A 14,545-nucleotide genomic window follows, 5' to 3' on the forward strand; every position below is an offset into this window, starting at 1 on the left:
TTGACATTGCCACACTGCAGGAGACTCACCTGGCAGTATCTGGCATACTGCATGAGAAGGATTACACCTTCATCTGGAGGGAGAAAGTCGCAGATGAAACCAGAGAGCATGGAGTTGGCTTTGACATCAGAAACTCTCTGCTGCAGATGATAGATCCTGGTGAGGACAGAACAGAGCAAATCTACACCCTCCATCTCCATACAATCGATGGACCCGTTACCCTCATCAGTGTGTATGCTCCCACCCTCTACTCCCCACAGGATATGAAGGATGAGTTTTATGACCAGCAGCAGACCGTCATTCATAGTGCTACTAGTGCTACTTGGCGATTTCAGTGCCAGAGTGGGTGCTGACATGACTCCTGGTCCTCCTGTCTTGGGTCACATGGTGTTGGTAGCATGAATGAGAACGGGCAACGGCTGGTAGAGCTGTGCATTCTTAAAGAACTGTGCATCACTAACTCCTTCTTTCAGACCAAGGACAAGGTGTCGTGGCACCACTCCCGCTCCAAACACTGGCACCAGCTTGACCTGATCATCACACGGTGATGCCAACTGCAGAATGTGTTGCTCACTCGCTCCTACCATAGTGCTGACTGCGACACCAACCACTCCCTCGTCTGCTCTAAAATCAGACTGCAGCCAAGGAAGTTGCACCAGTCCAAGCCCCCAGGAGCATTTGCAGATGGAAATGCACAGCTGAGGTGGAGGAACCTTCATGACACCATTCATGACACTGCCGTCTCCGTCTTTGGGAAGAAAACTAGGAAGTCCCCAGACTGGTTTGAAGACAACTCCATTGAGCTAACTGCTCTCACTGAGAAGAGGCATGTGGCAACCCTGGACTACAAGAAGAACCCCTCGCAGATATCACTGCAGACTCTCAGAGCAGCCAGAAGTGTGGTACAGAGGACAGCCAGGCACTGCACCAGTGACTTCTGGTTACAGCTGTGTGAGAGCATTCAGCTTGCAGCTGATAACTGGCAACATCACTGGTGTCTATGATGGCATCAAGAAAGCCATAGGCCTGACCAAAAACAAAACACTGCCACTCAAGACCACAACTGGAGAGACAATCACAGATAAAGGAAAGCAGATGGAGCGATGGGTGGAGTATTACTCAGAGCTCTATAGCAGGGAAGCCACCATCACCAGTGGCACCCTTGAGGACATAGAGAGCCTTCCCATCATGGAGGAGCTGGATGCCATGCCTATTGTGGAGGAGCTGAGTAAGGCTACTGACAGGCTACCCATTAGAAAAGCACAAGGCATGGACAGAATCCCACCTGAAATCATCAAATGTGGCAAAGACGCTCTGCTTGACCAGCTGTATGAACTCCTCTGTCAGTGTTGGGAGGAAGGCGAGGTTCCTCAGGACATGAGAGACTGCAACATCAACACTCTTTACAAGAACAAGGGGTGATTGAAGTGATTGCAACAATCACCGAGATATCTCCCTCCTCAGCATCAACGGCAAGGTCTTTGCTCGGGTCCTCTTGAACTGCCTTCAGTAGCTGGCTGACAGAGTGTACCCAGAGTCACAGTGCGGCTTCAGATACCAATGTTCCACAATCGACATGATCTTCTCAGTGAGACAGCTGCAGGAGAAGTGCCGAGAGCAGAGGCAGCCCCTTTACATTGCCTTTATTGATCTAACTAAGGCGTTTGACCTTGTGAGCCGCGACAGACTCTTCAAGGTTCTTGCTAAGATTGGACGCCCTCCCAAGCTCCTTAGCTTGATCCAGTCTTTCCACACGGGCATGAAAGGCATCATCCAGTTTGACGGCTCGTCGTCTGAGGCCTTTCATATCAACAGTGGCGTGAAACAGGGGTGTGTCCTCGCTCCAACATTATTCGGCATCTACTTTGCAGTGATGGTGAAGCAGGCCTTTGGCTTGTCGACCGAGGGAATCTATCTCTGCACCAGGTCAGATGGCAAGCTGTTCAGCCTGTCCCGACCGTAAGCAAAAACCAAAGTCTGCAAGGTTCTCATCTGAGCTATGTTTTTTGCTGATGACGCTGCCCTAGTAGCACACTCTAATGAGCAGTTGCAGAGCCTCATGAACAGCTTCTCAAGTACCAGTTCGGAATTTGGTCTGACAATCAACCTGAAAAAGACCAACGTGATGGTTCAAGGTGCTGACGCTGACTCACGAATCAGCATCAGTAACTATGAGTTGCAGGTGGTCCAGAAGTTTACCTACCTTGGTTCCAGTGTGACTAACAACCTCTCCATGGACCCTGGGATTGGCAGATGGATGAGGCGAGCATTGATCATCTTTGCCAGACTATCAAAACGTGCATGGGAAAACCGCAAGTCGTCAGCGCACACCAAGGCTGCAATCTACAGGGCCTGTGTCGTCAGCACCTTGCTGAATAGCAGTGAGTCTTGGACCCTGTCAGGAAAGATTGAAATGAATGATTATAAAGGACAAGATGGGGACCAGAGAGTGGCTTGAATGGTGGTGCAAACTTCTCGGAGAAGAGTGGAAAAGAGGACAAATCACCACTTTAATAAGCCCCGAGAAAAGTTATGACTCCGTAGTAAAAATGACAGCTGGGTGGTTGGAAGTAGAGACGGTCCTGGTTGATGTTAAAGCAAAATCAGCGTCCGTATATGCTGAGTCTAAGTCCATGGCAGAACGGCTAAAAGGGTTAGGAAGAATGCTTAAGGAACAATATCCTATAATGGAAGATATGAGTGGAAGTCAGATCCTCAATAATGAAGACGAAGGCAAGATAGACTTCCAGGCCGAATCTGAACAAAGTGATGAGGAACACTACCCAGAGGTAGGTGGAGATGAATCGATATCCCTGGAAGGTCCTAAGCCTGGGGGAAATGGTCAAGAATATGAAAGCCCAGACCAGCTCCACACAAGCTAAGACCCAGAGTGGCCAAATTTGCCCTTGGGAAGTGTGAGAGGAACAACCTCAACAGTTAGAAAACAGACAGAACGCCTGGTTGAGCAGGATAAAAGACGAAGAAGCCTTCAGGGAGTGTCTGGACAGATATTCCATCAATCGCCGGAATGTGGGCCCAGAAGCTTGGGACAGCTTAAAGCTGAAGAATATGTTGCCGGACCGAGTTACCATATTAAAGAGGAAGGGCGTTCGCAGGAGATCTTTAGAAAATCTAAAGCAAAAACCCACCATGTATACACTGAATCTGACTACATGGAGGAATTGGACCCTATGCCCAAAGGAACCAAAAAAATGGTGGCCCAAGACGGAAGACAGGCATATCATTATTTTGGCAGTCCTTGGGATATAGATGGAGATAGTCTCATTGTCTTCACAAATCCCAGACTGAAAATTGCCAACCGAAAATTCAGAGCAAAGCTCAAGGAGCGGGCAGGCAGAGAATACCAAGAAGAGCTTAAGAATATAAAGGGGAGAGATCTGGATGGAAGATCGATGGTGATAACAAGCGCACCACGAATGGCTTATCATGCACTTATACATGTGCCCTTTGAAAGCTACCCAGGGAGAGAAAATTCGATCAAATACATGGAGGAAATGCTGAAAACTCTGGGAACAGCTATTGATTTGGCCAAAGAACGCCAGCATCGGCGGGTGGTGATATGTGTGGATGGATTACAATCTGGACATATGACATGGGAAGAGGCAGAAAAGGTTGCCATGGCAGCCGTGAACCTACACATGCGTACCCCAGGAGCATGGGGATCAATGAGAGAAATTGTGGTGGTCACTAGCAATGAGCAGGAGCAAGATCGAGTGAGAAGGGCACTTGAAGCGGTGAACCTAGGACCAAATAGAGCAGGTCCAAGGAAGGGTGCAGTTGGAGCAAGTGGAGTGGCAACTAGTCCCCCGCTAGTGATGCAGTCCATCCCCATGGCGACAAGTGAGAAAAGATCAGTTCATGCTGTGGGAGTGCAGCAATTAAGGATTAAAACCCCATGACCAACATTAAAACAAGTTACAAGTGGGCTCCAGACTATCATACACCCCACAAGCTCCCAATCTCGGATGAGAGAGCCTTTCCAGGCTCCTCCACCGGATAATGGAGAAGAGAATCCTATATTCATTCCTCTACCTGTCGGAAATACCGAAGCAACCGGGTCACCCCGAAGGTCAGAACAAAACAGGGACCCACAACCACGAGACCCACGTCCTTCCCATGAATCTGATATGGATGATGACCAGGAAAGAGAGTCTGAAGAGGAGATCAATCCACAAGACTCGGAAGAGGACGAACCGCTATCTGTGGTAGAGGATAAGAGAAGTCTCATGCCCAGAACTACGAACTGGATGCTACAGAGGACGAAAGAAAGAAGTTGGGGTGTATAATGTGCGTGTAGCATCAGAGAGAATTGCAAGAGATATCAGGGTTAACCCAGTGGAGACCCGAGATAAGCGACAAACCTATGCTCCAGAAGTTGGGCAAACTGGGTATGACATCCCAGAAGAGTGGATTGAGCGACAAGATGAAAAGAAAACTCTCGAGGTAACAGCAACTGTTGGAGAGTGGGCTAATATACTAATGTGGCCCTTCTATCCTACACTGACTGCCTGTAAAGAGTTAACAAATAACTTCAGAGTCACCTATTTAGGCGTTGCCCATGATGTGATGTTGAGAAAACTAAAAACAGCAGCTTTACGCTGGTCACGGCAAGTGTTGAGAGAAACTAATGAAGAAAATCTGGTTGATGAAGGAGAAACAATTCCACCATCGTCAGGATTACAAGCGAGCCTCCCAAATCAGGACTTTCCTGCTGGATCTAGAGAGCAAAATCTGCCAGCAATTCAAGCTGAAATTCAAGCAGACGGCAGGGAATTCCGTGAATTCAAGAAATTAAAGATGCTGGTGAGAGAGAAAGAACCAAATGAGGACCTAAAGGACTATTTGAAAGAAGTGTGGCTCCTTATTGACAGAGCTTCTAACAGCGAAGAGGGTAAATCTATGTGGCTGGCCCAAGTTACCAGTCAACCCATCAGTCGGGGTGAACCAGCACAAAACCATGATGCCAGGTTAGTGTTGGAAGATCCCAATGATGAAGATTCCCATATTGCTTGAGCTAAATCTGGACTAGACAAAGGTCAAACATTAGTTCAAGTGTGGCATGGGCTAAAACAGATGATTTTGCCACAACGCTATGTTAGGGCACTGAGAGAGGTCACTAAGGGAAGAAGAGGGGAGATAACCTTTGTGAAAATGCCCATAGACGGCACTACAGTCCCACAAATGGACGCGGTGGTGAAGAGCTGTGATTTGGAGCAGCAGTTCTATGAAGAAAAGAGAAAGAAGGAGAGCACACCGAGATCAGGACAGAAACCGGTGGGAGTGGAGAAAAGAAATTCAGTCTAAACCACCACCTCCTCAGCCGCATCAAACACCACAGAGGAATAATCAAAGGCCTCCAGCTGGACAATGGAGCTCTCGGCCGAGAGGTCCACCACCTCCACCACCACAATCGCGACCTACACCTGCACCTCGTAGTGGTGGCTATCTCCCTAAAGAGGAGTACGACAAATTGACTCCAGAACAAAGGAAAGCCCTCCAGGAAGTCCGCCAAGCCTCAGCGGCGGCTGGAGGGCAGAAGAAGTAATGGCTTCGGAGGCGCGGGTCATGCTAGACCATGCCTACTGGGAGGGGGACAATATCTACACTGATGTGAATGGAGAACCGTACCTGGTGGACACGGGAGCAGTGGTGTCCATGACCCGCAGAAGCCTCGAGACCAAGGGATACCTACTGATCCAGTATGCGAATGCGGCAACGAAGAAAAGACCATTTGGAATATGGAAAGGGGTAGTTTGGATAAAAGGCCCCTTTAATTTGATAACAGTCAAGGATCTGAGAGAATTGCATCGGCCCAAAAGGCTTCGAAATCTAATAAGACGACGAGTGAAAAAATTACAGGCAAAAGTCGTATGAATGGATATGACTCCAATTGGAAAGAGTCCGGTAAGCTGGTACAAAGAAGTGGATGTACCAGCTGTCACAGAAGAAAAGATTGAAGAAAGTGATTTCTCTGAAGCAGGGAAAGAAAAATTGAGGGAAATTATCTCCAAAGCTAAAGTAGCATGATTTAAAAATGATTGTGGAGATTTGGGGGCTAAATACATTCATGTCATCGAAGGAGGAGTACATCCACCGGTGCGACAATATCCCTTGAACCCTGGAGCGGTTGAGGAAATGGATAAAATAGTAAAAGAATTGGAAGCTTTGGGGATCATTCGAGTGGAATTGAATCCGATCACTAACAGCCCCATCCAAGCAGTTAAGAAGCCAGAGTCGGCAGGAGGAGGCTGGAGACCAGTAATCAACTTCAAGGCTCGCAATCGACGAACAATAGCTAATAGAGCGAGTTTGATAAATCCCCAAGGAGCACTAAAAATGCTCCAAATTAAGAGATACAAATCATGCATTGATCTGGCAATTGGATTCTTTTCCCTGCAATTAGCAAAACAGTCACAAGGGAAAACAGCATTCACACATAAAGGGAAAAGTTATGTGTGGCAACGACTCCCGCAGGGATACAGAAATTCACCAAATGTGTTCCAAGCAGCAGTAATGGAAATATTAAAAGATGTGGGAGTAACAGTCTACATTGATGATGTGTTTATCACAGATGATGATGAAAATGAACACCTAATGCGGCTGCAAAAGGTGATACAGAAGCTCACAGAAGTGGGATTAAAACTCAATCTGAGGAAATGTCAGTTTGGACAATTCAAGGTTAACTATTTGGGATTCCAGGTATCATCAGACCTGGGACTCTCAGAAGTATACCGAGAAAAATTGAGTCAGATTAAACCACCGCAATCTGAGAATGACCTACAGAAAATATTGGGATTATGTAACTATGTGAGAGATCACTATCAGAGCTACGCAAAGCCCCTTTATGCTCGTCTCAAGAAGAAACCTAATGGACAAGAGCAAAAGCAATGGATATGGACAGCTACAGATCAGGATTGCTTGGAAAAGCTAAAAAAAGCCATTCAAGACGCAGTTAGGCTGGAGCCGCGTAGTCTGACTACTCGTCTGCTAGCCGAAATAAGATGTGAAGAAGAGGATTCGGTCGTAAAAGTGAGCAACGAAGGAGGGGGTATGGTAACATTGTGGAGCTATACTCTGTCTTCGATTGAGAGAAAGTATCCACTGGAAGAAAAAGAACTGGCAGTCCTGGCTAGATATTGGAGTGCGTTAAAAGAACTTGCACAAGGTCAGGGAATAAAAGTTATCACTCAAAGCCAAGTCCACCGGTTCCTAAGGAAAGGAACTATTGAGAGTACTAAAGCCACAAATGCCAGATGGGGAAGGTGGGAGGACATCCTGCTAGACCCTGAGCTGGAAATTGGGCCAAAACAGTCGGCAGCAAAAAAGTTGCCGAAGGAGAGGCAACTCCCTATGGAGCCATATGACTGGACTATGTACACCGATGGGCCGAAGAAGGGTACAGACAATATAGCTTATTGGGGCTATATTCTGAAGTATCAAGATAAGGAGAAATATCATCAAAAAGGTCAAACACCAGGGAGTGCCCAAGCCGGAGAAGTTACAGCAATACTGGAAGGACTCTTGGAGTTAAACAAGAGGAGAGTAAAAAGGGCTAAAGTGGTTACAGACAGTCATTACTGCGCACAAGCCCTGAAAGAGGACTTATCCATTTGGGAAGAAAATGGATACGAGGGAGCTAAGGGGAAGCTTGTAGTTCATATGGATTTGTGGAGGAAAATAGCCGAGTTGAGGCTAACAATGGACTTAGATGTGGTACATCAGAAGGCCCATGTAAAAGAAGGAGCACATTGGAGCGGGAACGAAGAAGTGGACCGCTATGTGCAGCTGAGAAAAGGCGTCGTTGTCGGGATCGAGAAGTGGGAACAGACACCCAAGGGAAGGGTAGTTCCAAAAGAGTCCGTGAAAGAGGTGGTGCTGGCCGTACATGAAGCGCTTGGCCATGCAGGCACCATTCCCACACGGAAGTAGCTGGAGAAGCTGCAACTTTGGATTCCGAGAAACCAAGTCTGCCGAGTCCTCAAAGATTGTGAAGTATGTGGTCGATACAATGCAGGATGACGAGGACAAAGGGTGGATGGTTTCACCATAAAGAGTACTGTTCCATGGGGATCAGTATGCATGGATGTTGCCGGGCCCATGGGGGTGACCGGTAAGAAAGGAGAAAAGTATCTGTTGGTGCTTGTGGACTCTATGTCGGGCTATGTGACTGTTAAGCCTGTGAGAAAAGCCAACGGCAGCAGTGTGATCAGCATGTTGGATCAAGTGTGTTCAAATCTGGGGATACCTAGGGAGCTGAGAACGGACAATGGGACACATTTCCGTAATGCTCAGGTCGACCAGTGGTGCCAGGAAAATGGAGTAATGAGAATTTACGGAGTCAGACTAAAAGGGACAGAGAACCAGAACCAAAGATCCCATTTAAGGTTGGGCAGAAGGTGTGGGTGAGAGCACGAGATCACCTAACCAACACAGCTGTTAAACCTAAGTATGAGACCACAGATACAGTAGTGAAGATACTGGACACCAACACAGTAGAATTGAAGAAGAAGGGAATCCAAGGAGTAGAGCAGCTGAAGCCAACTCCTAACTAGACGAAACCAGGAGCTAAACATGGCTAAAAACACCCAAGATCTTCCACCCTTCATTAGAATGGCCACTGTCAATGGGGTGGTTGCCTTAAGAAGAACAAAAAATTACCTCTGGGCAGGCAGAGCCCTGAAGAAACTATATCATGCAAAGAAAGGATTTTTATCTCATGAAAAGGAGATATTACAATGGAGAAAAGTTGAGAATCACTGTGTGATCTGCTGCGAAGAAGTACCGCTGACGGTCCAATGGTCGGGACCTGGGATTAGAAAACCCCCAATTCCAAGTGGGGCAAAACATGAGTTCAAGCAAATACTTCACAAGCCGGTGAAGGTTTTGGATGCACTAGTATGTGGGTTATGCCGACTAGCCCAGTTGCCAAGAATGGTCTTTTACACCCAGTGGGACATACGTGGAGACAATGTGGATATGCAGGTGTGCTCATGCTATTGGAATGGACATGCGATCGAGTATTGCCTGGTGTGTAAAGCAAGAACTCATATGGGAAGACTACTGCATGTGGCAAGAGCAGAAGGATGGCAAGTGAGAAGGTTTTTGGACCCCCTGAGGACCTTTCACACCGATGAAGCCTGTTGGGCTAATCCTGCAGCAACAGTTGCACTTGATCAAGCTGAAGGGAATCAAGGCAGCGGTGACGTGAGTCCAGCGGCACCAAGTGTCTATTTGATGTTACAAACAACTAGAGCAGGAGGAAGTGACCAAGCTGCAGGAGGTGGTGAACGAAAGCCGTCTTTGTTGCATGAAGCTATACATCAAAGTTGGTCCCATGGTCCAGAGTATGGGCAAACCTATGACCCACCAATAGACACAGTGCAAATTCCACTGGTGTTCAGAGTGTATAGAGATCCAGAGCGACCCGGATATACAGACATGATGGGAGGACTGACCGATGATCAACAGCAAAAAGCCTGAGAAGAAGGATGGATCGGCCCTTGGGAACTGACAATTTGGGCCAAATTGATACAAGAAGTTCTAAAAAACCCAGAAATTCCACTGGAAGATGCAGAAGAGGTGCCACAAGAAAAAGGGGGCAGAGAAACCCTCATGTAATATTTTACCACTGGACTAGATGCCTGGGGAAATAAAGCAGCAAAACCGAAGAAGAAGTCAGCCGAGTACCACGTGACACCTGAAGAATGGGTGAGAAAGAGGAGGATACAATCTATGGGGGGAGTGGCTAGCAGAGCGGACACTCCTAGTAGGCCGGACCAAACACTTAGGGTGCGGCTCACAGTGCTGATGGTGTTGGTCCCCTATGTGGGGGTTTACTCTGTCGGGGCACATGTTGACCTCCTGGAGGAACAGCAGCAGTCGTTACACCAACCGACTCAAGGTGAGGAAAAATCAAGGAAGCCTCAGAGTCACTGGATGTTTCCCTCCATTTTCTGTGGGATAAGGAAGAAGTAAAGAGAAGCGGCTGTTTGCAAAATGTCGCAAGGACCAGATGTAAATAGAGTACCCATTATTAATAATCGAGGAAGACTTGGACCCTATATACAAAGTGGCATTGGTGCTGAGAAATTATACTTAAATTGGCCAGAAAAAGATTTTGAGGTAGAAGACTGGGAACTAGCATCTAACGGATATTATGTCTCAAATTATGAATATAAAAGAGATGCCGACTTAACAGAGACAACAGGACAAAAAGTACTTACTGAACGAGTGCTTAGCGAGGAAAGTCTGCGGCATTGGTACATAATAGGACGCCGAAGAATACCCCAATTGGTTCCAAGATGTCCAGACACCTACCCCTAGATATTAAATATGGTTTACCTACAACTCAAAGACCTGAGATTCACATTGAGATGGGGGATTAATTACGTTGAGCCACTCTAAGGAGTCTATGTTGAAATATACCTTAACCAGTGCTTGATCTGGACGACAAGCCCCAACATGCAACGTCAAATATACAGACGATGGCAAGACCCGAGATATCACGTTTTAGATAACCAGACATTAAATTTGAGAGTTATCGATCAACCTCGGGCCTGTATGAGCTGCCTACCCCCAACCATACCAGCAATTTTTGTAAATCAAGACTTCTTCTACCTGTACAAAAAAGGAGTCTGGAACTGTTGTCAAGCAAGAAAGATTCAGCTTCAAATTGAGCCTAAGGATCAAGAAGAGAAGCCTATAGTTCCCCTTTATCTAGCCTTATCACAGACCAGGTATTCTGGAAAACAGTTTTGGCAGCATTGGCAAGATCTATGGAACTATGTACCCCCACATCAGGTACAGAGGATCCCTGAAGGACCCCTCCCTAAACCTGACAGAATAATTGTTACGATGTGGAAGTGGGCGTGGAAAGTAATGGATTCAGAACTTAAGCACCCATCTCCCATCTACACTCATCTCTTTAAGAGACAATGACTATTCCCTATGGTGGTGCATCTTGGGAGAAAAAGAAGGAGACCGATGGCGGAGTGACAACTCACTCTGAATCATGCAGCGGACCTTCAAACTGGATGAAAATAATGTAAATAGTCTACGATCCGGGCATGGAGGACTTACACCGTACTTGGAATTATCCTACAAGAAAATATGTTTAAACTGGCCACAAAAGGATTACAAAGAGAAAGGATGGTTGCTGGGAACAGGAGGATACTTTGTAGATAATGATTCATATAAAAGGACTGCTGACCTTGCAGAGCCTGGATTATACACTCCTCTGGAAGTTATCGTGGACAAAGTTGGACAACACTGGTATTGCCCTGGGGTCGGATGGAAGTTTTACCCAATTCCCCGGTGTCCAGACTCATACCCCTGCATCTTGAACGTAGTGTATGTACAAAAAAGGGGCTACAGGTTCAAAATGAGGTGGGGACCTAATTATGTTGATCCATTACAGGGAGTGTATTTGGATATTTGGCTTGGATCCTTCCAGATCTGGACCAGTAGTCCCTATATGTTAAAAAACCTCAACTACAAGAGGCACGTTCAACTTTCTGTTTGATTGAGAACCAAACTTTGCCAATATGCATGACGGTACAGTACCTTGACATCGAGAAAGGCGGACGTCTCCCACCTATTAGAAGTGGATGGCGAACCAGAGTACTAGTGGGGCTTTGGCAACCTATGACTTAGCATAAAGTCGGGAAGAGGACTATTCCGGAGACTGACTCCTCTATACTCTGTGATGGTGCAGTATGTCTACAGTGGAATGACATATTGGGATGCCTATGAGGATATCTTGCACCTACGTAGAGAATTGAATCCTGCATCTTCACAGTGTTTCTACACACCCCAGGGACCACCACCTGAAATGAAGGAGGTGACAGTCGTCACTTGGAAATGGGCATGGCGAGGACTAGATATTAGACTCCCATGGCCATCTCCCTTGTTAGTCACCCTTCTTCAGCAATGAGCATCAAGCGGTTCTGTTGTGAACACGAGACAAACAACAGCACCTAAGATAATCTATCTCCGAGATGGAAGAACCACGGGAAGACAGCGTGATCACCACGCAACCTCAAAGAACCAACGAAAGACCAAGAGAAGAGGAGTTTGGCATAGAAATGCCACTGCTGCAACGACCCCAAAAGCTGGAGCCGCTGCCACCAGTGCCAAGTTAATTCTACTATGAAAATGTTGGAAGAAAGCAACAGCAACAAAGCCAGCCACGAAAGAAAAAGTGCCTCCAATGTTGTAGTTGGATGGCTAGAGTTACAGCATTATTAGTCGGCGTTGCTGTACTTCTAGCTATCCTGTACCACTATGGTAGTACGCCCTGGACCTTAACCCATATCAGGGTCCAGTACGCAACAACTAAAACTTTTCAACAGACATGTTGGGGAGTTGAATCAAGAAACATCTACATGATATGGGACCAGAATTCTACAGAGAAATGGGCAAATATGAAGAACCTAACCCAGCAGATGCTAAAGAATGAGTGGCTGCAATACTTGAACGACAGTGGGGAATTTCCAACCGTCACCACCAATTACAACCTGACCACCGGAGCAGACATCCTTCAAAACCTACAAGTAAGGGATCAAGAGATTATCGTGGCAACCATCTTACGGTTAAAACAAAAAGAGCGAAGAGAAGTAGGCTGCACTTGGATAAGACCTGAACCTGGCGAGTCAGCCTGGTATTGCTCATGGAGATGCAGAGTACTACTAGGCTATCGAGCAGGATATTGGGAAAAAGAAGCTGTTTTTCCAGCATTACCAAGACATGATGTTTGCAGAATGATAATGCCTACCTGGAAACATTGGGGTAACTATAACCTCACCTGTGACAACACCCGCAGAAAAGTGCCGAAAGTGGATACTACATCTACAATAGTCTCTCCGTTGAATGACACTACCGGTATGGTAGCAGGGATACCATATTCCAAACCAACCGCCATCTCACCAGCAGCATCGGTGGGATCCACAAAGATATCACCAACACAGAGAAAAATCAAACCACTCCCTACATCGCCAACACAAGATACCCAGCAAGTATTAGAACCAAAAGTTAAAAGTATTGATAACGCGGCTAAAAATAGATGGAAGAAGATTCATGATTATTGTGTAAAAGAAAAAGTGGCAAAATTAGATAGATGTTATTGGAATCGACCTATTGATGTAAATCTCAAAATTACATGGTGCTTGCACCAGTTATCGATTTGATAAATAGGATTACTTGGAAACAGAAACAGGATGCAAACATGATAAATGGCTTAACGACACCTTTCCGTGGGTCTGGAGCATTCCACTGATACATTTTGAGGGGAATTTTCCAAAGGGATACACGCGGACTGGGCATAGTTTGCGGGGTCCACATAAAGCAAACTTCTATGTCCAAAAACTACCAAAGCCTGATGAGCTAAGGTCAGTACCTCAGGAAGATTTTGGCAAAATTGATCAATGCGTGGCGAATAAAACCTATGGAAGCTTACATGAGACAGAATACCATAATAATTTGGCTGAAGGTTCTGGTAAATCCCCCTGATGTCCCATAGACCAAATTAAGACAGGGAATTAGCTAAGATGGGTATATAATTGTACACAGACTGTGACAGATTCCAACCATTAAGGGGACCCTTCAAGCATGGCAGGAAGGAGTTAGACGTAGTAAGGACGTCACCTGGTGGGGAATGGAGAAATATGAAGTTGAAGATTGGGTATTCCCCTGTTTGGATCAAAGTAATAATTATTGGGTTAAATATCAATACATCGCCACGGTCTACTCCAGAGACAGAGCTACTTGGTCTAGTGTACTCTGGAGACCAAACCCTTATGTTACGCCACGACCCTGGAAAATGATTTGTAATAGACATAATACCACATGCACGATAAGCCTTGCCCGCCAAAATTGTAGAAATGTTCCTAGCTGGGAAGGATATTGTGACGCTTACTATGACGGCGAGTATGACACTTACGGCCATCAAACAGTTTGGGAGAAGAACAGTGCTGGCGTATGGATAAGAGCTTTTCCACCCAACGTTGGATGTGCCAAGGCTGTCCTGGGACATGGAATGTCGAAAAGGAAGCAGGTCCTAGGCCACATAGTGCCATTTGTTGGTGATGCTTTGATAATGCTTGAGGAAGGATACGCCTTCAAAAAAAGTCTATGCGAAGGACGAGAAATTGTCGGTTACGAATGGTTGGGACCCAATCGGATTTACAATAATGGTATGTGTGAATCACCTGCAGAGCATTGGTTGAGCTGTGGAAAAGGAAGAAGCCAGCATGAATGTTCTTGGTGGGAAAGAACGCAAATAATAGCTGGAGGAATCATTACCACTTTTGCTGCAGAGACCGGAGAAGTCATTAAAGAAGGTCTCGAAGTGGTGACTGGTTGGATTGGACATTTGTTTGGATATCTTTGGCCCTATCTGTTAATCATAATAGGACTTATTATTGCTGCAGTGATTGGATATGTTTTGTTAAAAGGAAGTTTCGCAGCCGCCCTGCGCTTGTGTGGGAGGAGCACACAACGCAGTGATATGGAGCCCCTCCTCCGTTAG

The sequence above is a fragment of the Thalassophryne amazonica genome, chromosome 1, assembly GCF_902500255.1.
Source record: "Thalassophryne amazonica chromosome 1, fThaAma1.1, whole genome shotgun sequence".
Classification (NCBI taxonomy): Eukaryota; Metazoa; Chordata; class Actinopteri; order Batrachoidiformes; family Batrachoididae; genus Thalassophryne; species Thalassophryne amazonica.